The sequence below is a fragment of the Herpailurus yagouaroundi genome, unplaced genomic scaffold, assembly GCF_014898765.1.
Source record: "Herpailurus yagouaroundi ecotype Mexico unplaced genomic scaffold, PumYag 210, whole genome shotgun sequence".
NCBI classification, from domain to species: domain Eukaryota; kingdom Metazoa; phylum Chordata; class Mammalia; order Carnivora; family Felidae; genus Herpailurus; species Herpailurus yagouaroundi.
This window is the reverse complement of record NW_024412441.1, coordinates 2,378,653-2,399,896: the sequence shown is the minus strand read 5'-3', so window position 1 is coordinate 2,399,896 and position 21,244 is coordinate 2,378,653. Positions and strand designations below refer to the sequence as shown.

Here is a 21,244-nt window from a genome sequence, read left to right as displayed (position 1 = left end):
TAGGTGGTATAAACTTTGCTGAAATTTACCCCCTCTTTTTGTTACATAGTGTGCCCCCTGGGGGGACAGGGGTCCATCAACTATTTCCTAAAGGGTCAGATGGTAAATAGTTTATTCTTGCAAGCTGCATACCTTGTTGCAACTACCCAACTCTGCTGTGTCAGTGGGACACATCCACAGAAAACTCATACGTGTCAGACAACACTTTGTTTACAAAAACAGGGGTTGGGTGGGATTTGGCCCGGGGGCCTAGCGTGCCGACCCTGCTCTAGTACAGTGGGTCTCAGGATGTGGTGGCTGGGTGCCAGTTCAAAACTGTTTGGAAATGTCCCATGAAATGTCCCATGACATGGCAAGTACGGACATGGAAAGTAAATGGCTAGTAGCAATTTCACATTGCCAGAACATTCAAGTGCCTGAACACTGCCTTTCTCTTTCTGAAGAAAGAAGAGGCCAGTTCAGGTGTTGCTGACCTTGCCTAGGGTTTTGGCATGTGGTAAAGCCATATACGGATCATGCTCAGTTGGATACCTATTTGTCCATGATGCATATGAAAACCAAAACCAAAACCCAACTGATGAATGAGTGTTTACCACAGACAGTTCGAGGGGCAGCTCTAGCCGACGCCTGAGTGAGAAACGTGTCAGTGTTCCGATCCAGCTTCTAGCCCCATTTGTCTCTCTGTGAAGAAAGCTTGGGTAATACTCTCCGTCCGCCTGCCTGAGACCCTGAAACACCAAAGCTCCATCTGCCTTGCTGGCAAGTGAGGAACAAAGGGCCTGTGCCTCTGTTTCTGGGAAGTTAGGGCAGTAGCATCATGAGGAAGGTTGGAATTCTTTTTTTCTTCTTTTGGTCTTGTGGTAAAAATTATTGGTTAGAACAGACCCACAGGGAATGGGGAAGGAGGTGCAAATTGCTGGCCTTGGAGAAAAAGAGAAAGAAAGCATTACTTCTTGAACCCAGACTGTTTTGTCTCTTTTCTGACTCTATCGAACCTCCCTCCAGTAAAGCCACCTTCCCAGCCAGGCCTCTTTTATAAGGTGCTACTCACAGGCTTGGCCTCACAGTTTGTAAACACATAGAAACTTATCTGGGATCTGGGGTTGAAGTCTTCAAAACCCAAAGAAAACTTTGGAAACTTCAGGTTGTTAAGGAAAAGCATTAAATGCCAAATTTTGATGGGTTGGGAACATTTTAAGATACTAGTACCATTGGATTCCTAGCCTTAAAAGCCATGATGTCACTGTAGAGGAATATGATGTCAGGCTGTAAAAAGATCAGAAAGCTATTGAAAATTCCTAGGCCATGTTGGGAAGTTTATATGCAATGCTGAACAGAAAATACAGTGTTCTTTTTCTTCTTCCCTCTACCTCCTTCACAAGCAGGCCTGCCAAAAGCATGAGGTGAGGCAACTGCTGCCTGGGAATATAGCTGGCTTTTATTACTAGAACTTGTTCATTCTTTAACAGAGTTGCAGTAAAACTGTTTTTCAAAGTTCCTTGGCTTAACTACTACATGAAGTATTAAATGGTCAGCCATCCCCTTTTAGAAAGAACATTTGCTTTCCATGAAGTCGGGAAGACACTTTTCCTTGTGTTGACTCAGGGCTCTCAGTAACATGGCAATCATTTGTGTATTTTCATTTAAGAAGACTAGACTTCTTGCTTTAGCTCTCTTATTAAAGAATTATGGGGGTTCTCTCTCTCTCTCTCTCTCTCTCTCTCTCTCTCTCTCCTCTTTGTCTCCCCTCACTCCTCTCTCCCCAAGGACTCAATACTAATAATGTTTTTTTAAATAATTTATATTGATACACTTTCAAAGACAACGATCTCACATTCTGATGGTAAACTATTGGGTAAATCATCTGTCAGGAATGATTAAGGAGCTGGAGAGACTGATTTATGGGGAAAGATTAAAAGAACTAAATGTGTAGAGCTTAGCTAAGCAGAGACTGGGGGCACCTGATAGTCATCTGCTAAAATCAGGGAGGGATGTGACTGGAGGAGAGGGGAGAATTATCTCACCTCGAAGCTGCGCTCTAACTGAGAGTAATGTGAAGAAATTCAGGAGAGGAGGATGTGCGATGGGTATCGCGGAAGTCTTTCTGACACTGAGATCCATTAGGCGTTGGGCTCATCTCTCAGGAGAAGTGTAGGTCCCATTCTCTGAGATGGCGGAGTGTCTGTGAGATGGGCAGGTTCCTTTCATTCAGTTCTTTGTTTCTCTTTTCCTGGGTTGTCATCCTGTTGTCCCCAGTATTTGCAAATGCTGTCTAAAACGATAGGAATAAGAACCAAAAGGAGAGGCTGAAGAGGGGGCTGGGACCCCATATCTACTGGTTCCTCCACCTTTTCCTCCTAGGCAATGATCTCTCTTCCCAGGATCCTAAAACCTACTGGATGCACAAGGTGTTTTAAGTTAAAAAAAAAAAAAAAAAAGATAAGGTAAACATAGTGGAAGAAAATACCCACGTTTCATTCCTAAGTTGGGAGAGATACAATGCTTTGAACATTATTTGAAAAATAAAGAAAGTCCCCTGAAATTCCACTGATAAAGATAATTAATGCTCACAAGTCTGAATGTATCATTTTTTTTTCACTGTCATTTATGAATTAAAGAATATAGAGTTGTTTTAAATCACTTTGGGGGCGCCTGGGTGGCGCAGTCGGTTAAGCGTCCGACTTCAGCCAGGTCACGATCTCGCGGTCCATGAGTTCGAGCCCCGCGTCGGGCTCTGGGCTGATGGCTCGGAGCCTGGAGCCTGTTTCCGATTCTGTGTCTCCCTCTCTCTCTGCCCCTCCCCCGTTCATGCTCTGTCTCTCTCTGTCCCAAAAAAATAAATAAACGTTAAAATAAAAATAAAAAAAAAATCACTTTGAGTTTGGGGTGCCTCCACTTTCTGCCACTCTGAGAATTTGGTCACTCCAAATAAAAGCAGAGCGTAAAGCCAAGGCGCAGGTGATTGGCTTCCATCCCTCACGAGAACTCCTGATAAATGCTGGGATTGGAACTGACCCATTGTGGGAATGCTGGCCAGATTCTGTTTCAATTATTTACATATTAGAGAGACGGGACCACAAGATCTTAGAATAACAATCCTAAATATTTACTATTTTCCTCTTTTTCTCTACCCACTGAGTGTGAATAGGGGGTTATGAAGGTCAGACGGGCCTATGGAGGTGAGAGATTAAAAGAGAGTGATACTGAAGAGGGAAACAAGAGAAAAAGGAACAGCAAGAGGAAATAAAACTGATTCCAAGGGATTTACAATCTGGTTAATATTTCCATCCTCTCAAATCCCTAAGTTTCATATGTAGTTTCCCTGCGAAACACAATATCAGCATAAGGCTAATATTAATTTGAATCTCTCTTAGCAACGGATAAAATATCCTAAAATTGTAATGTTATTTAAGCAAGGTCAAGAGAGAGAGGGGCATATATTGATGTGACAAGTCACTTTGAGAAAAATCAGATTACATAGCTGAGGAAAGATCCTATCCAGTTAGGAAAGAAACTAAGTTTTCTGAATTTTGGATTACCTTCCATGCAAATAAAAAGCTCAGAGAACACAATGCAGAAATCAAATGTCCAGCAGATCTCACCTGACCTGTGCATGAGAGCAAACGCATAAATTTTCCGATATACAGATTCTTTCAGCATTAATTCAATCTTCTGCTATGACAAATGAAAACAACCATTTGTTTTCCTTAAAAGCCATTATATGGATTTTAGTTACCCAAACATTTAAGTATTTCTGTTGAAATTTTAAGCTCTCATCAAAATCTTTGCTAGTATGAAGACATAGCTAAATGTCCTTTCTAAGACTTTTCTGTACAGTTTTGGAACTAACATCTAAACTGAAAATATAGTGTTCCTTTACCCAGTACATTGCTTTCATCACGTGTATGTGAGATATGTAACTGGTCAGTAAAGAGAGAGTGCAAGCTATACTTTGCCTTTCCATAGGAATCCAAAAGGGGATGGAAAACAAACACTCTCCCTCCCCACACCCTTCAGCCCCAACTGACTTTTACTCCTTTTCCTTCCAAATGCACATGCCTTTGCTAAAAGGAAACCAAAAATAGATTGGAATCTTGCTTCTAGCTTTTCTGGGTTTTCAGTTTTGTTTTCCTCTGCTATTTGCCACTTTGTTGGATGTTTTGTATGGGTCGGAACGTGTGTGTGTGCGTGTGCGCGTGCGCGCGCCTGTGTGTGTGTGTGTGTGTGTGTGTGTGTGTGTGTGGCTTAATTATATGAAAATTATACTGGGGGTTCAGTAACCAGTGGCTTGAAAATTAACTGAATTATGAAAGCTGAAATGTTGCTCATAGCATCAGTTAATGACAAGGTCGCTGCCACTGTCATATTCAAAAGAAATGTCACACTTGAATGGGGCTGAGATGGCTGTGTGGTCCCAGGGTCCCAGGTAGAGACAATGAAATGGGGGCTCCTTGGGTACTGATTCATCCCATGTTTGAATCAAACGCATTCTTCTTTCAACTCATTTTGGTTCTGCTGTGTTCCCATAACATATGGAGTCCCTAGGTATTCTGCTATAACATGGAAACTTTTAGGGCTGGGAATAACAGATCATGAATAGATTGGAAATTCTCTCTAAATGCCCCCTTGGGTGGTTGATGTAAAGGCTCATTGTGTGTTGTTTCTATCTTTTACAAAAATCAAATATGTCTAGAATTATTTGAGTCCAACAGGCTATATTAGGGATCTGAATGCCAGCATACCCCATACACTACCAGATAAATAATGACAGATGTATGCCCCTAGTATCTCTTCCTATCTCCCCGGCTCTGGGCAACTGCAGTTAATTGAAAAAGAGGAAAGAGGAAATTGAGTTTGGGACAGAGTCAGTTGGAGATGAAGGGAAAATCCAAATAAAGGACTTTGATGTTAAGCCTGTCCCAAACCAGTTGGCAGAGCTGATACAAGTTACTGCATGGGAGCAGGGGGTGGGGGTAGGGGGCCGGAACAGCAATAATTTTGCAGAGCAGTGAGCCAGAGAAGGAGCAAGAGGGATGGGTGACTTCTAACCCAAAAGGAGGCGAAGTGTGCCCCAGCTGTCTTGGACCCTGTTGAGCCCCCAAGGATCAGAACAGGGCTTCAGGAGAAGAGGAGACAGTTAGCTGCCCTGCCACTCCCCAAAACTACACCCCCATTTCCTCAGCAGAAATATATCGAATCTGCTATTGTACATGCAGTGTTTATTTTCCCTCCCTTTCTCTCTCAAGATGAGGGTTACCTAAGACATAAGACTGGAATACATAAACATGAATATACTTTTCTTCTTTTAATTTTTCTCTTTCCTACCTGGAGTCCGGATTCAAAGCGTCACCATATGGTCTTCAAGAAAACAAAACAAAACAAACAAACAAAAACCCCAGAACAACTAACAGCCACTGTTTTCCTGTCACCACCATTAAGTCCTTTACCTCTAACATCTCATTTTATCTTCACAATAGCCCACTGAGGTTAAACTTACCATCGGGGTTTTAGAGATAAGAAAACCAAATGAGGAGAGGAAAATGAGACGAGTTGCCAAAGCCTGCCCAATTGGAAAGGAACTCACCCTGGATCCCACCCCGGCAAGTCTGTCAGAAGCCCAGGTCTGTGCATGAACCCATTTGCAGTCCACCTCTCAGCTACCGTGGCTGATAGCTGGGGTGACTTTAATTCCTGCTTTGCCCAGTACAAAACTCCTTTATATTTTTGTCCCAGTCTTCCATCTGTTTGAACTTAGCCTCAGACAGGAGTTTCCTGGTAAAGATGATGGAGACACTCTACACTTAACACAGCTCCCCGGTGTGGTGTGTTGACCAGGTTTATCCCACCCGTCAGAACCTGTGGTCCTGGCAGCAGGAACAGAGCTCGGACTCTGACCCCCGGTGCCCAGGGAAGCAGCAATGGCAGTTGAGAAGGCGGGATACTTGCCCCGGGCTGCGTGCTGAATGCTGAATGCCCACAAGACAATAGAAGGACGTGGGCATGTAGCACCTGCTCTCTTGTCCCCATTGTATATTAGTTCAACTTCTCTAGAGACAAGAGAAGGTGAAAGAAAGGGGTGGTGGGGTGAGCACAACTAGGGCAGTGAACCCTCAGTTGAGAATTAATCAATAATTCTGTCTCATTAGATAACTACACAACCTGTTACAATTTTCTCTGATTACTCATGCTGAGCAGTAACATACAGGGGAAGGATATTCCTCAGTGTTTATAGTTCGTAGAGTGAGAGCAGTTGCAAGGAACTTTTTTGCAACTCTTAATCTCGGGGGGGAAAAAGTGCGTAGACACCTAAAGAAAATCTATCCTACGTTTGGGGCATTCAGTAGGAAAAGCACGTGACATGCTTTGGGATGAACATGTTGCTCAAGACACCTCCAGGGAAGAAGGAAAAAGGAAAGACAAACCCTGACCGAAAATTCCATAGGCCTAAAACTTAGGATACACATAAATGTCATTGGTATTCTGTGGGGATGGAGGTGTGTCGACGGTCCCCTCCACTTACAGGTGAAGACAGCAGCATTTGTGCCAACTTCCAATTCCCACTCTGGTATCTGCCACAATGCCATACTGGCCGCTCTGGTTCACTACTTCAGGGAGGTAATACATCTGGGTTTGGGAGATTTTTTTCCCAGAAGTAGGTGGGTGCTATGGGATGCTGGGTGACTCAGTCGAGTAAGCCTCTGATTCTTGATTTCAGCTCAGGTCATGATCTCGTGGTTTGTGGGATCAAGCCTGGTATTGGGCTCTGTGCTGACAGCATGCAGCCTGCTTGGGATTCTCTCTCTCTCTCTCTCTCTCTCTCTCTCTCTCAATAAATAAATAAACATTAAAAAAAAGTAGTGAGTGAGTGTTATTCCCTCTGTGTGGAGTCCATATCATATCCTTGAACTAGAATCTATGATGAAATAGTTTATCTTTAAGTATATAAAAGCCAGTGTGGTGACAGCAAAAACGTTTTTTGAACACTTGCTAGACCATGCTCTAATTTGAGGATTTTACTTGGATTAAGTTATTTAATATCCTCACTACACACCAAGGGAGGGAGGGACTCTTACGATCCCCACTTTAAACAGGTAACACTGAGATTCCAGATGGAATATCCCCTCCAGAGTTCTATCATTCTTCAGCCCATGGAGATTGGCCTCCCCAGTGGGATGGCTCTGAAAAAGATGAAGAATAGTTTGAGTTTTCTTGGGTTCAAATTTGACAATTACTCTTTTTTTTTCTTTTTAAATCTTTCCTTAAATATCACTTTCAAATCTCCATCATGTCTGCTCCTCCACTCATACGTGTGTCAGTGAGAATCATAGTAGGGACACTGCCCAAAAGCAGAGATCAAAATCTGATCATGTGCCAGACTGTGGCAGAAACGACGTATTGTCTACCCAATAGCCATTCTCCTCCTGCCTTAAACCACCCCCTGGTTTGGGGCAACAATATGCTCAGTGGTAACAAAACAACAAAAACTCACGTCTACTTTCCTCAGACTCCTATGCAGATATGTGGGCCCATGTCACATGATTCTGACCCAGAGGTATAAATAGATATTTAGAGATGGGTCTTATAGAGGAACTTGAAGGAAAGGGAAGCAAACTCTGTGGGGGGATTCTCTTTATACTTTATGCATGTCTTCACTCTTTTTGATGTCTAGAGCTGTCACAGACAGTCTCTTACAAGTGAATATGAGGGAAAGACCATAGAATTGCAGAGATTTAAAGCTTTGAGTCACCTCACCAACCCTAAACCTCCACCTTCAGATCTCTTATTATGTAAGAAAGAACGTTATGGAGATGAAGAGGGTAGATGCATGTAAAGCTTATGACGATAAGTCACATAATAAGGCTATAAGTGTAGCTATTACTTATGTTATTAAAGCCACTGTTATACAGGCTTCTCGTTATGCATAGAAGAACCTAATCCTCAACAAATATTAGTGCCAAATGTGAACAATTTATCTGATAAGCTCTTTGAGGACAGTAACAAGGCCTTCCATAGGAAGTTAACTGGTATCACCTGGAAAAAGCATTTTGTGGTCAAACTTGAGAAGCCCTGGAATAAACAAAATTGACCAGATTTCTCTAGTGCAGTACTTCTCAGAGCCTTTAGTAATTTAAATATGCATTAAGAATCTTTAAGTGGGAGATTAAACAGGCAGCATTTTCCCAACTTCTTAAGTTTGGTTGGGTGTCTACACAACACCCATTCAGGAATCCTAAGTTGGATGTTTTTAAATATGCTTTCCATTTCTAATATGTTATGATTCTTTTCTAAGAATTCCTCTATTTACCGAATTTCTGAATGCACTGTGCCATTTCATCCCACTTCTTTGTTCAAACTTCTCCCCTGCCTGGACTATAGTTTTTTAACGAACACATTAACTGAGTGCTATTTTGTTTCCAGTATCGTGGCAAAAAACTTTCATACATTTAATCTATGAAATTAAATGTATGAAATCTTAAAGGCACAGCATAAGGAATGCTTGTTTGTTTCCCATGAAAAACTATAGATTCGAGTGACTCTTTAGGGGTCAACCATCCTCTGTGTGGTGACACATAGGTGACTCTCATCTCATGACTCCGAGGCTCTACCTCTCAAGAGGAGGCCTCCTCTGAGTTTGCTATTTCAGGGAAGGAGAAAGCCAAGGGCTGCTCACCACCTCAGCTTGGAAGTAAAGCACATCACTTCCTCTCATAATCCACTGGCCAGAACTAGTTATGTGGCCCCATCTAACCACAAGAAGCCTGAGAACCACGGTTATGAAGATGCTAGGACACTGGTAAGCCCATTAATGTCTATTACAAAGTCTGTAGTCTGGCTAATATTATCATCTTTTATTTCATTGCAGGTGGGGAAACTGAGCTTAAGAAAAGTAAAGTAACTTGTCCAAGACCACTCAACATAACCAAGATTTTAATCCAGACTGCCTCTTGGGATCACCTGACCTCCAATTTACCCTGGGTGGATTTGTGTAACAAGTTCCTCTCTACCCAGCCCCTGACCCTGTGAAGGAACTGCTCGGAGGAGGGACAAAAAAAATCTGATAGAAGGAATAGTGTCTACAATCCCTTTTCTCCCACCCCACCCCCCGTGTGGACTGTGCCCCCTTTACTTTTCACCAACACTTAATGCACATCAATCTTAAAAAAGAGAAGAAAAAAACCTCCCCTCCCCCCCGCATCCCACAGACAAGTGATGCCCTTCTGCTGCTTTACAGAATAGAGAGAAAACAATGGGTCCCCGTGTAGAGAGTTCTAAGTCTTTTATCTTTCTACAGATTCAACCACAGTATTGATTCTTTATTGACCTAAACTGTCCTAAGCACAGCTGTGGTTTTTTCTCATATAGTGTATGGGAGAGTTAAGGCAGATACTACTTTAATATTGATTTTTGTGAAAAAGGTGCAGGAAAGAGGGCAATTTGTGTCTGCAGTCGCTCTTCACTATAAAAGATACCATTGTTAGGAGCTTATAGCATTATATCAAGGGTCTTAATCTGTAGCAATCTTTTTTTACAACTTAGAAATAGGCTTGGGCAAATGTGTTATTGGTGTTAATGATATTTTGAAGTGAAGCAAATTTGTCAGCCTTTCTAAGTAAACTGCTCAACTTAACTATTTGAGGACTTGGTCAGTTGGCTTGATGGTTGTGCAGAAATCCTGGGATTTATTTATTTATTTTAAAGTCCTTTGGAAAGAATGTTTTGTTGTACAAACAGCGACAACAGTGTTGGTTCAATGAGTCTTTGAGAAATGGAAATGCTTGTCTAGGGCTGAAATAAGCTATGCCTCTCTCCCAAGGTGAATATTTCTTCTTTAAGAATCAAAGGATTCTGGTTTTTGGAATATTGTTCTGTGAGTCAGGAGAGAGGAGGAAAAAGAAAAAATCACTTAAGATAAGGCAATTTTATTGTCCAGAGTAAAATGGCTGTTGAACTTGTGGGTGGGATTTTCATGTTCTTGAATGAATATGTATTTTTAGAAACAGGTTCTGTTTGTATGATAGAAAACCTTCTGGAAAAGTTTCAAAAACTCCATAAGAAATGGTAGCTTCTCTGAAACGGGCTAGCTTAATTTGTTTTACATTTAGGAAATGCACTGAAAATCGGCATTTAACACTAAGTCTAGAGAGTTTGTCAGCCACTATACTGTGGTTTTATTGAGGTTATTTGCTTCCCTTCATGTGGGAATAGCCAATGAGCCAGTGAGAAATATTAACTATGTATCTACTGCACACAGAACATTCCCCAGGGCACTGGCCACAGAGGAGTACAAGACAATAGTGATTTAGAGCCATGACCCCAGATAATGATGACCAGGGACTGGTAGGCAATGCCAAGGCACTGAGTTATTTGCGGGTGTGGCAAGACCCCTGTCAGCTTGTCTTTAAAAGCTCAAAGGGTAGGGTCCGCTTCCATCACTGGGTAAGTGTCATAGGATAGCCTTCAAGGTCAAAGAAAAAAGAATCTAGTACTTCTCAAGATGCTGTGCACTCTCGCCCTGTTAGGGAAATCTATACACTGCTTAACAATATTAGAATGATGACTTCCACTGATGAATGGTGTATTAGTGAGCTTTAGCACACTGTCTACTGGGCAAAATACATCTCTTGGGTCTGATTCTTGCAGACAGATGCCAAGATGTATCAAATATTCAAATTATCACTTCCTTGTAACACCTGGTTTCTACTTAAAACCCCAGTAAATTCCAAAATAACACCTGCTCTTCAGATCATTAGTTGTATTCTAAACATTTTTCTTTAATCTAATGCTGTTGTTTGAAAATGTGTAATACTGCAACCACCATGAACTGCTTCATTTATATTAACATAGCATAGTACTGGGTGCATATTATACAAGAAAAAGGCCAGAACAGGGATCATTCCATAAGGAATAGAGGGGCTAGTGATTTGATCACACCCTTAATCATCTTTTCTTTCTTCTATTTCATTTTAAATCTCTATATTGAGTTACCTGACAAAATTTGCAAACGTGCAAAAAATATGCCCCATATTGATTGACTCTTTGACATAAGAGTAAATTATCTTTACAGCTCATAAATATATTGCATAGCAAACATGTACACAGGCATGAACACACAGATAGACACATACCCCCTCATGCTCTATGCCACTTGAAAGCTGGACAGCCCTGACGATAAATGTAGCCAATATGCCAGGCTCTCAAAGAAACCAATAATATGGTAAAAATAGCCATTTTGTATTCTTTTTTGCCATCCATAATTGCCTTTAGAATTTCTTTTCTAAAACTCAACTTGTGGAGGAATTCAGGACATCAGCTTGAGAAAACTGAAAGCCAAAACTTATGGTTTAAATGATGAGTGAGCTGGAAGCATGGAACGGCCAGTTGGGGAGACCTGCCATGTGACTTGATTGGCCCAGGAAGCTAGGGGCAGTCTAGAGGAGCAAATAGATTTTTTTGACTTGCTTTGTTCAAATAAAGCTTAAATGTGATCTTGGTGAACAAATGGCATGCCTTTTCCTCAGAAGTTTAGACAGCAGTAGAATAACTGGAGACTGAGAATCAGTAGAGAGTGGTTGTCACCAAGGACAATAACATCATAAAAATCAAAGCTCAGGGGTGTGCAGGCCTGCGAGTTTCCTTTAAACATCCTCTCCCACTGCATATATTCTTAACAGTACCCAATGAGGGGATGGGCAAGAGAAGGAGGGCAGTCTTCCTCTTACAATGTGTTTTGAAATCTTAGGAAACATTATTGGTTCTTGCAATGATCATGGCCAAGGATTCTAGATAATCTTGCACAATGAAGAACTTTCCTCTACCTATAAAACATTAGAGTTCTCTCCATGGGGCACCTGGGTGGCTCAGATGGCTCAGCATCTGACTCTCGATTTTGGCTCCGGTCTTGATCTCACGAATGCATCAGGGTCCCTGCTGAGTGGGGAGCCTGCTTGGGATTCTCTCTCTCCCTCTCTTTGCCCCTCCCCCACTCACGCATGCATGCACACACACACACTGTCTCTCTCAGAACATTTTTTTCAAACATTAAAAAAAAATTCTCTGCAACAGCATGTAATAAGTCCACAATTAAACCAACCTAGAGCACAACCTCACTTTAGTATTTACGTGTTTAGCAAAATTTCAATATACACTGACATTTCCAGAGTGTTACCATCATATAAATCAAAGGAGAGCATACTTTCTTTCATTAGAAGCACTGTCAGGAAATTGTTTACTGTTTTGGACAGCCACATCACTGCTCAAGCTTATGGTATTGGGTTTACCATTTAATTCACATGTACTTCTCAGTCTGCATGTATAGCTACTTGACATGTATGGTGATTCTATGTAACTTCAAATATCTGATTATTGTCGTATAACATACAACAAAATGTATGTTGTAGGAAAGGAGTATTGGGTTTGACGGAGTTGAGAAACAGCAATACATACATGCATACATACTCCAAGTTTATCCATATACTATCTTTGTTCCAAATAGTCATTTCACGTCTTTCCTTATACTTGATTGCCTCCAATTTCTGACTTGACTCTCTTCTTTATTCTTTACACTAAGCACTTAACACTCTTTTTCTGGCCACAACCTTGCTGCAGTGCCTTGAATAAATCACTTTCTCAGGTGAACTGATCTGTGGTACCAACTTCAGTTTGCCTTTGCCTTAGAACTAGAGGGAACTCTATGATCACATAATTCAATCTGTTCATTTGAAGATGGCAAAACTGATTCTCAAAGAGGTTGCCTAAGACTTTTCTAAGTTTTCCTACAGAACATGAGGCAAATAAGACTGTGCCCTGAGCATTATTCTTCCAATCTGCACATAAGGATCAGAGCCCTGTTCAGCACAGCTATCTTCAAGACACCTAATAGCTTTGAGGCTTATAAGACTAGACGGTGATATGATTGCCATCTTCTGTTTTCAGAAATGCTAATATGCTTAACTGGAAGCTTCACAGAAGAAATATTGACAGTAGTCTTCTAAGCTCCACCTAGGGCTGAGGGAATGTGGGCTGTTAGACTTTGGATGTTCCAGTCCTAAGAGCAAGATTATCTCTATTATGAGATGGCTGAGTCTGGCTAAGCCCGATGCTACTAACCTCTGGTTCGCCTCATTCTTTTTCTTTATTTTGAGTTCATATTCACCATGGTTAGATTTGGTTCTCTAAGGAAGAAATAGGATGGTTGTAGGATGGTCATTTTGATTATAAATTAATATGTTGACAAGCATTCAGTTAAAAAAATAAATTTCTGACTACGATTGGCTTTTTCAAGTAGCTTGATCACAGACTACAGGGAGGGACCACACTGATCATGCTGAGGGGCAAATACTTTTCTTCCAAGCAACAAGTATTTCCCATAACGTCAATTTTCTGGTTTCCTTCATCAGTTTCTCTGGGGCTAGTTAATTGACATCTAGCTCTAGAAGATGAACTCCAAATGGGTGCTCGCTAATCAGGTTTCTGATCCTACAAGGCTGAGGTCTGAATAGCAATTTCCCACCAAAATAGAAACTCCATGTGGGCAGGGATTATTATGTTTATTTTCACTGCTTTATTCTCAGTGCCTAAAAGTGGGTGGCATATCTTTTGCATGAATGCATATTTCTCTGGCGGATACTAACTTCTAGCTCTTCCTTGGGGACATGCCCCACCCCTCTACACACACACCCCCATACCACTGGTGTCAGTCACAACTATTTTTCCACCCTTGCTAGCAGAAGCAGTGTCTTCCTTTCATCAGCCCATTGCATCAACAGGAAAGGGGATGAATATAACCCCTGTAGGCTTGTTCAGGCTCAGAAATGACAACCAATGACGGGAACTGAAATGACCAGGGACTTCTTGTGATGTGGCTTCTGGCAGAGCTGAAGGCTGAGAGGAATGGGGAAGAAAACCATAGGAAAACAAAGACATTAAAGAAAATTTCTCTCTTATTCAAAACGGTTTTATTACCTTTCACATGGCCTTCAGCAAATAAAGATACGGCTCGTTTAGGCTGAATCTTATGAAATTAAAATTCAGGAAGGTAAGTATGCTAAAGACTAAGGGGTGTCAGTTTGATTTGTTAATACAGTACTTTCAACAAATGATGGGGGCCTGAAATAATGATTGTAGTTTTAGGAAGGGATGAGAGGTAAGAGAATAGGCCATTTTTTTCTAGTTTGAGTCTGAAGGAAAGGAGAGAAGGTTGTAGCTAAAAGAAGGCTTATAATCAGAAGAAGTTTTTATTTATTTTTAAATTAGGAGATACTTGAGCATGTTTTGCAGCTCATCTAGACTGAAAATATAGTGGAGAGGGACTAATATGTGAATCAAGATTCTGTGTGAGATGGGAGAGGAGAACACCCAGAAGGTAGATGCTTGCCAAAGCAACTTCAAGGTGGTTCCCTAAGATAATTTCAACTTCTGTTATGTATTGGAAATCCCACAAGAACTCTCTTGCAAAGAGACATCTTTGATAATCTCACAAAGAAGCTTTATAATATAGCTTTGAAGGCAGCTTTATGGAGAGAGTTCTGTCTAAACTTGTACTGCATAGCTTCCCCTACATACACAGTCTGCTCCTGGTTGAATTGGTTCATGCTATCTAGAGACACAACAGAGGTACAATGATCACACTGTTCTTACTTCTTTAGAAAATCTTATTTACAGAATTGTTTTATACTAACTTGACATCAGTCCATTAGACCATGGTGCTTCTGTTTGCTAGAGTACAATGGAGAGAAAAACCTTAGACTCCATTAGAAAAAAAAAAAAGGGTAAGAGCACCATTATGGATGAACCTCTGCATGTAGAATGATCAAAGATTCCAAATGAAACCAACAGATATCAGAAATGACACCCAGGTGAGCCTCTCTGGGAAGTCCTTAACAATATGAGTATATAACCACTTAAATTCCTTTTTCTTTAAATGGCAGATTCTCAGTAATTATATGTCAAGGAAGAGTTCAAACACATCTACTCAGTGAACATCTCCAATCTTAATATAAATATATAAACAGGGAAACAGATGTCAATCATCAAATAGAAAAGTCTTATAAATTCACTTCAGCCATCTTCTCTGTAAACAAGCTCTTTAAAACAGAACCAAAACAAAACATCAGCAGGCCCTTAGTTTATGGAGATAGTTACAGAGAGAGGCCTCAACTTTAGCATGTGTGCCTTTTGATGAACGTAAATCTATAGAAGAATTACTTTGGGAAGTTACATGCTTTAATTCTCTAATGATATAATTTCTAGCACAGTATGGACATTTCTGTCCAAAAATACATTTTATCCATCTAAAAGGGTAATATTTAAGAGATTTGAATGAAAATAACTTGCTAAAAATAATGATTCTGTTTATCTTTCCTTATTTTATTATAAATATGAGTTTGCCATATAGATTGATGAAAGCAGAGTAAATCTAGGGAACTAAAAATCATCCATAATCCCAATACCTAGAGGCCTCATGTATCATATTTCCTTCCTGTTTCTTTTCCATGAATTTTGTACATAGTTGATAATTATGTTACATAGCAGTTTAGTATTCTGATTTTCTCATATAACAGCATTCCCCATATTATTCCAATTTTTCCAGAAATTTATTTAACAAATGCAAAAAATACCATTGAATATATTAAATTGAATAATATAAAATTTCTGATATTTAAACTTTTTGTTTTTTGACTTCAGAAAATGGCAATTTCATGGTGTTCAGCTTACATATGAAAGAATTTATCTATCATTTCTCTATTACCACGATGGATAATTTGGTCATTTCTTGTTTATTTTTTTATTATTAAGAACATGTTGAAATGAGTGCGTTTTTGCATACTCTTTATTAGCATTTCTGATAACATCCATAGGCTCGATTCCTAGAAGTGATGTAACTGAACTAAAAATAAATTTCTTTATGGTATTTTAACTTCCATTAGAATAATTTTTTCTAGGAGTGCCTGCGTGGTTTGGTCGGTTAAGTGTCCAACTCTTGGTTTCGGCTCAGGTCATGCTCTCTCGGTTCATGGGTTTGAACACCACATCAGGCTCTGTGCTGATGCTGAGGGATCTGCTTGGGATTCTCTCTCTCTGCCTCTCCCCTGCTCTCTCTCTCTCTGTCTCTTTCTCAAAATAAATAAACTTTAAAAAGAAAAGTTTTTTCCAAAATGCTAAGCAAAATTAATTGCAATCAACAATGTATGAAAATGCCTGTTTAGCCACATGCTTATCAACATTGAATTTTTAAAATTTCTTCATTTATTGGAAATTTAACAGAAATACAAAAAACAAAAACAAAATAGAACCAAACAAAAGCCCAATGACTTGTTTACATTTGTCTTTCTTCTTTAATAGTCAAATAAAATATTTTTCAAGGTTTGTTAGCTATTTTAATTTCCTCTTTGGGGAACTGTCTTCCTCTGGATTTTGCTTGTTTAGATTTGAAGGATTATCGTTTTCTCTCAAGTCCTGCTGTCATATTTACAGCCTTTCCTGTCTGGTTTGTTGTTTGCTTTGATTTTGTTTATTTGACATAGAAAATCTTTTATCACATATAAAACTGAGTCTTCTTCACATGGTCTTCTCTTTGTACCCATTCTGTGTCCAAATTTCCTCTTCCTGTAAGGACACCTGTCATATTGGAGTAAGGCCTATGCTAATGACTTCATTTTAACCTTTCCTCTTTAAAGACACTTGTCTCCAAATATAGTCACATTCTGAGGTACTGGGGGCTAGCACTTCAACATGCGAATTGTTGGGGGTCACAATCTGGCCGATAACAACGGTCAAGGTCATAATTTCATGGGAGCAAACATGGGCACTCTGCCTCCAGAGCCATTGCTCTTTCTTTTTCTTTTTCTTTTTTCAACTTTTTATTTTTAAAAGAGTTTAAGACTTCTAGAAAGTTGCAAAAATTGTACAAGGAGTTTTCATATATCTTTTTCACACAGATTCCCTTATGTTAACATTTAAATACATTTGTTTTTATTCCTCTTTATATAAGCCAGTACTGTTTATCAAAATTAAGAAATTATCAATACAATACTATTATCAAATCATCAGACCTTAATAAAATTATACCAATTACCACATTACTGTCCTTTATAAAGAAAGAAAAACAAAGCTTTCTTACGTTCCAGACTGTAGTGTTTTCTTTAGTTGTCACACCTCTTGTATTTCCTTTAACTTTAAACATATCTTTTTTTTTTTTTTTAATTTTTCCTGTCCCTGACAGTTTTGAAGAGGACAGGACTGATATTTTCTAAAATGTTCCTTAGTTTGAGTTTGCTGATGTTTCTTCATAATTAGATTTAGGTCATGCATTTTGGGCAGGAATTTCACAAAGAGTTACTGTGTCTCTTAGTGCATCATATTCTTTTTAAGATTTTTTTTTAAGTTTATTTATTTTGAGATGGGGGAGGAGCAGAGAGAGAGAGAGAAGGGAGAGAGAGAGAGAGAGAGAGAGAGAGAGAGAGAGAAATCCCTAGCAGGCTCTGCACTGTCAGGGCAGCGCCCAATGTGGGGCTTGAACCCATGAACTGTGAGACCATGACCTGAGCTGAAGTTAAGAGGTGGATGCTTAACCGAGTCACACTGGCGCTCCTCTCAGGGCATCATATTAGGAAGTACATGATATTGATTTTCTCCTTTACTAGTGATAGTAACTGATCATTTGTTAAGATACTATCTGCCAGGTTTCTCCCCTATAAAAGTCACTATTTTTCATTTCTAAAATTAATAAATGTCTCATGGGGAGATACTTTGAGACAATATAGATAGCCTTTTCCCAACACAATTTTACCTCCTAATTTTGTATCTGCTGACAATTCTTGTCTAAAATAATTATGATGATGATTTTTCAATTTGATCATTCCTTCTATATCTATGAATTGCAATTCTGCCATTTGGATGAAATCCTACCGTCCCCATTTATTTATTCATTTACTTGTATCAGTGTATACTCATAGATTCTTATTTTATTCTATGGGTAATAATCTCTTACCACCATTATTTATTTTGTTGTTCATATTATTCCCAGTTTGGCCAGGGGTAGCCACTTCAAACTGCTTCTATATCTTTTTGACAAGTCCCTATTATTCCTTGAGCATTTTCTTAATTTCTAGCTCAAAAGATGTCCTGAAATAATCTTATACTCTCTCAGTTCCAGTCCTAGGATCATCTATCCCTTCCAAGAGTCATGGTTGCTGTTCCTGTAGAATGGCCTTTAAACAACAAGATCTGGGCTCTAGGTGTGCTCACTGTTACTGAGGTGTAGTTGATTCTCAGCAGAGAGCTAGTAAATGTATGTTTCTAGCTATACATCTATACTGACTATCATCGACCATTCATCTCTCTTCCTCTATCCAAATTGATTCTGTATATCTAAACATGTTGAAACCTTCATTTCAAGTTGTGAAGATTGTCCTGAACTACAATCCTTCTAAATCTATGTTTCAGATGATCTAATATCCCTTTGTTAAAACTGCTCAACTTTAATTTCCAGTGTCTTTCTGACTTTTTATTCTGGAGGTTAACACCAGACATCACAAATCTAGGATTAGGAGCACAGGAAAGTTAGGTAACATTCCAAAAGAACTATATATGAGAAATGACTGGAAAGTCTGCAGACAGAATTTGGATCTTTTCAGTCTTTTTTGGTTTGCACTTATGTAATTTAGAGCATGTACTAGTATCATAGTCATATCGACCCTGAGGTTTGAGAATTACTAAGTCCCTGGAGGCATAGATAGCTGAGGGGTAGGTTTGGGACTACTGAACTCTGTCACAGACAGATCTGGCCTCAATTTCATATCCCAGAGAGCTCTGTGTCTTAGGTCAGAGGTCAGCAAATTATGACCATACCCATTCATTTATACATCGTCTAAGGCTGCTTTTCTGCTACAATGGTGACTTGAGTAGTTACTATAAACTGTAGAGCCTGTAGAGCCTAGAATATTTACCATATGACCCTTTACTGAAAAAAAGGTTGCCTATTCTTATACTAGATCATCCTGAGCCCTGATGTTGATAATCTTTTTGCCATATCTACATGTGTACACACACACACACACACACACACACCCCACATACACACATACCATTGCAAGGCAATGCCATCAAGAGATATTTTATACATGAGTGCTAGCTGAGGGGTTGACTCTGTATCACATCGACGCAATTGCATTGGCATGAAAGCCTCTTCTTAGATTTCAAAGTATACTACGCCCAGACAGAGCATCAGATTAGTCTGCCTGTCCATTCTGTGTGGCATGCAACCTCTTCGAAAATTGGACAAATAAATGAGACCCCCGGATTCGGCAGACTGTGTCAGTTCTATATGACTTATCAGTTTGGCTTTGTGGTACTGTCAGAGGTGGACTAGTCCTATGTCTGCATTTCTCATTAATTATTTTGAGATCTGAAAAGAAAGGGAGACATTCTTTGGAAAGACTACGAGTACAATACCAACTTCAAAGCCATGTGGAATGGTGTGATGTCTGCTGGTAATGCCAAATTACCGCATGGTTGATCCACTTGCCAAGGTCAATAAGACTGCTGGAGCAACCCAAATCCCCCTTTGTTCTACCCATAATCAGACATGTAGAGATACGGACACTGGCAATATGAATTTAAACCTGGGTTTGTCTTACTCACTTTGGCCTTCCTGCGAAGTCTCCTGATGTTGACTTGATTTTTCTTTAACACCTTTTACTTTATGTTGAATTAAAAATGAGACTATGCTTCGGAGCTTCCTCAACCACATGTTTGCCTCAGGGCCCTCTGAACATTTTCTCTTGCTATGAAATAGTCTTTCTAGAATCAAAACATTCTGTGTGAAAATACCTTCTTCTTTGTTTTCTGATGACTCAGGCTGCTGCTTACTTTGTGCACCTATTCGGATGTATTATGTTTTTATGTCCACTCCTTTTACCTGCCATAAAGCACCATCGCTGGGCTGCCGGCTAAGCTTTTTGTCTTAGAGATGGGAAGGAGGACACACACAAACATAGGCACCACCATTAACTCTTTGATTGCTTGAACGCAATGCCCTCCAGATCCACCTGAGGACTGCACTGAGAAAGTGACTAAATTTTAGTTTTAGTTTCTTACAACGCAAGCCTTTTTAATCTATCCTCTGGTCATTCGCCCAAATTGTGAGTTCTTTAGGTGGAAACTTTGGCTCCCCATAATATAAAATTATTATTCCTAGAGGACGGAGGCTTTTAAGGAACTGGAAGTAAATATTGCAGGACTCTTGAGAGTAAGAAGGCTACTTTTCTTAGGTAATAGTAGAGGCAGTGTTTCAAATGTCTTTTAGCACTTAGGGCTCTTGTTAACATCAGAGATATTGCAGTCTGCCCTTTCACACTTTGCCCACGAACCTCAATACAAGATGCACACCATTCAAATCACCTGCAAACGCCCTACAGTGCTGAGTCATACTTATCCCTCACAGCCCTCCCATTCCCACTTGATAGACCTGATACCCTTGATAGTGTTCAATACTGAAGCCTTTTTAAAAAATGAAACATGTTCTTTTATTCCAGAGTTTTGGCATCTTTGACCCACTAAATCTAATCCAAAACTCTTTGGGACTGACATTTTTCAGGATTTAGAATATTTGAGAGTTTAGAGAGATGTATGTATACTGAATATTATAATACCCCCTGTGGGGGGATCTGGGACAACTTCCTGAAATAAGACATACCAATATTTCTACAGTAAATTATATAAATATTCCCAGTGGATAAACAAAAACTATAAATAGCTTCTTATCAATTTAAGTAGGGCTATGTTATTGCTACTAAAACATTTTAGGTCAGGTCAAGTTCTGCCACCAAACACCTTTTTAAAAATTTTGACTTGGGGTATTGCAACTATGGGATTGTTGACCTATAGGAGGTCAGCAAAATGTTTCTTTAAAGGGCCAGATAGTAAGAATTTTAGACTTTTCAGGTTATACTGTCTGTGTCTCCTCCCACACTCTGCTGTTTGGCCTTAGAAGATATACGTAAATGGGCGTGGCTGTATTCCAATAAAACTATGTACAAAAACAGGCTGTGGACCAGATTTCTCCTGTGGGTCATAGTTTTCCAACCCCTGATCTATACCCTGACTACTGTGTTAAAATTCTATACCCTGGGTGTCAAATCCACTGACTACCTTGCCATAATTTCTTTGAATTAACATTTTGAGAATGGGAAAACTTCTTTGAGAAGAAGTGACCTCTGCTGCTTGCCACACCATTCCCTTACCC

At 39.7% G+C, this 21,244-nt stretch overlaps 1 long non-coding RNA gene across 1 annotated transcript in view; it reads right to left on the bottom strand.

Moving 5' to 3' along the window:
* Positions 1-2,174: 2,174 nt before the first annotated feature.
* Positions 2,175-21,244, bottom strand: part of LOC121016258 (uncharacterized) — a 219,622-nt gene continuing 200,552 nt past the window's right edge. The window contains exon 6 of the long non-coding RNA XR_005784183.1: positions 2,175-2,272. This is a non-coding gene — a long non-coding RNA (uncharacterized LOC121016258). The remainder of the gene's footprint in view (positions 2,273-21,244) is intronic.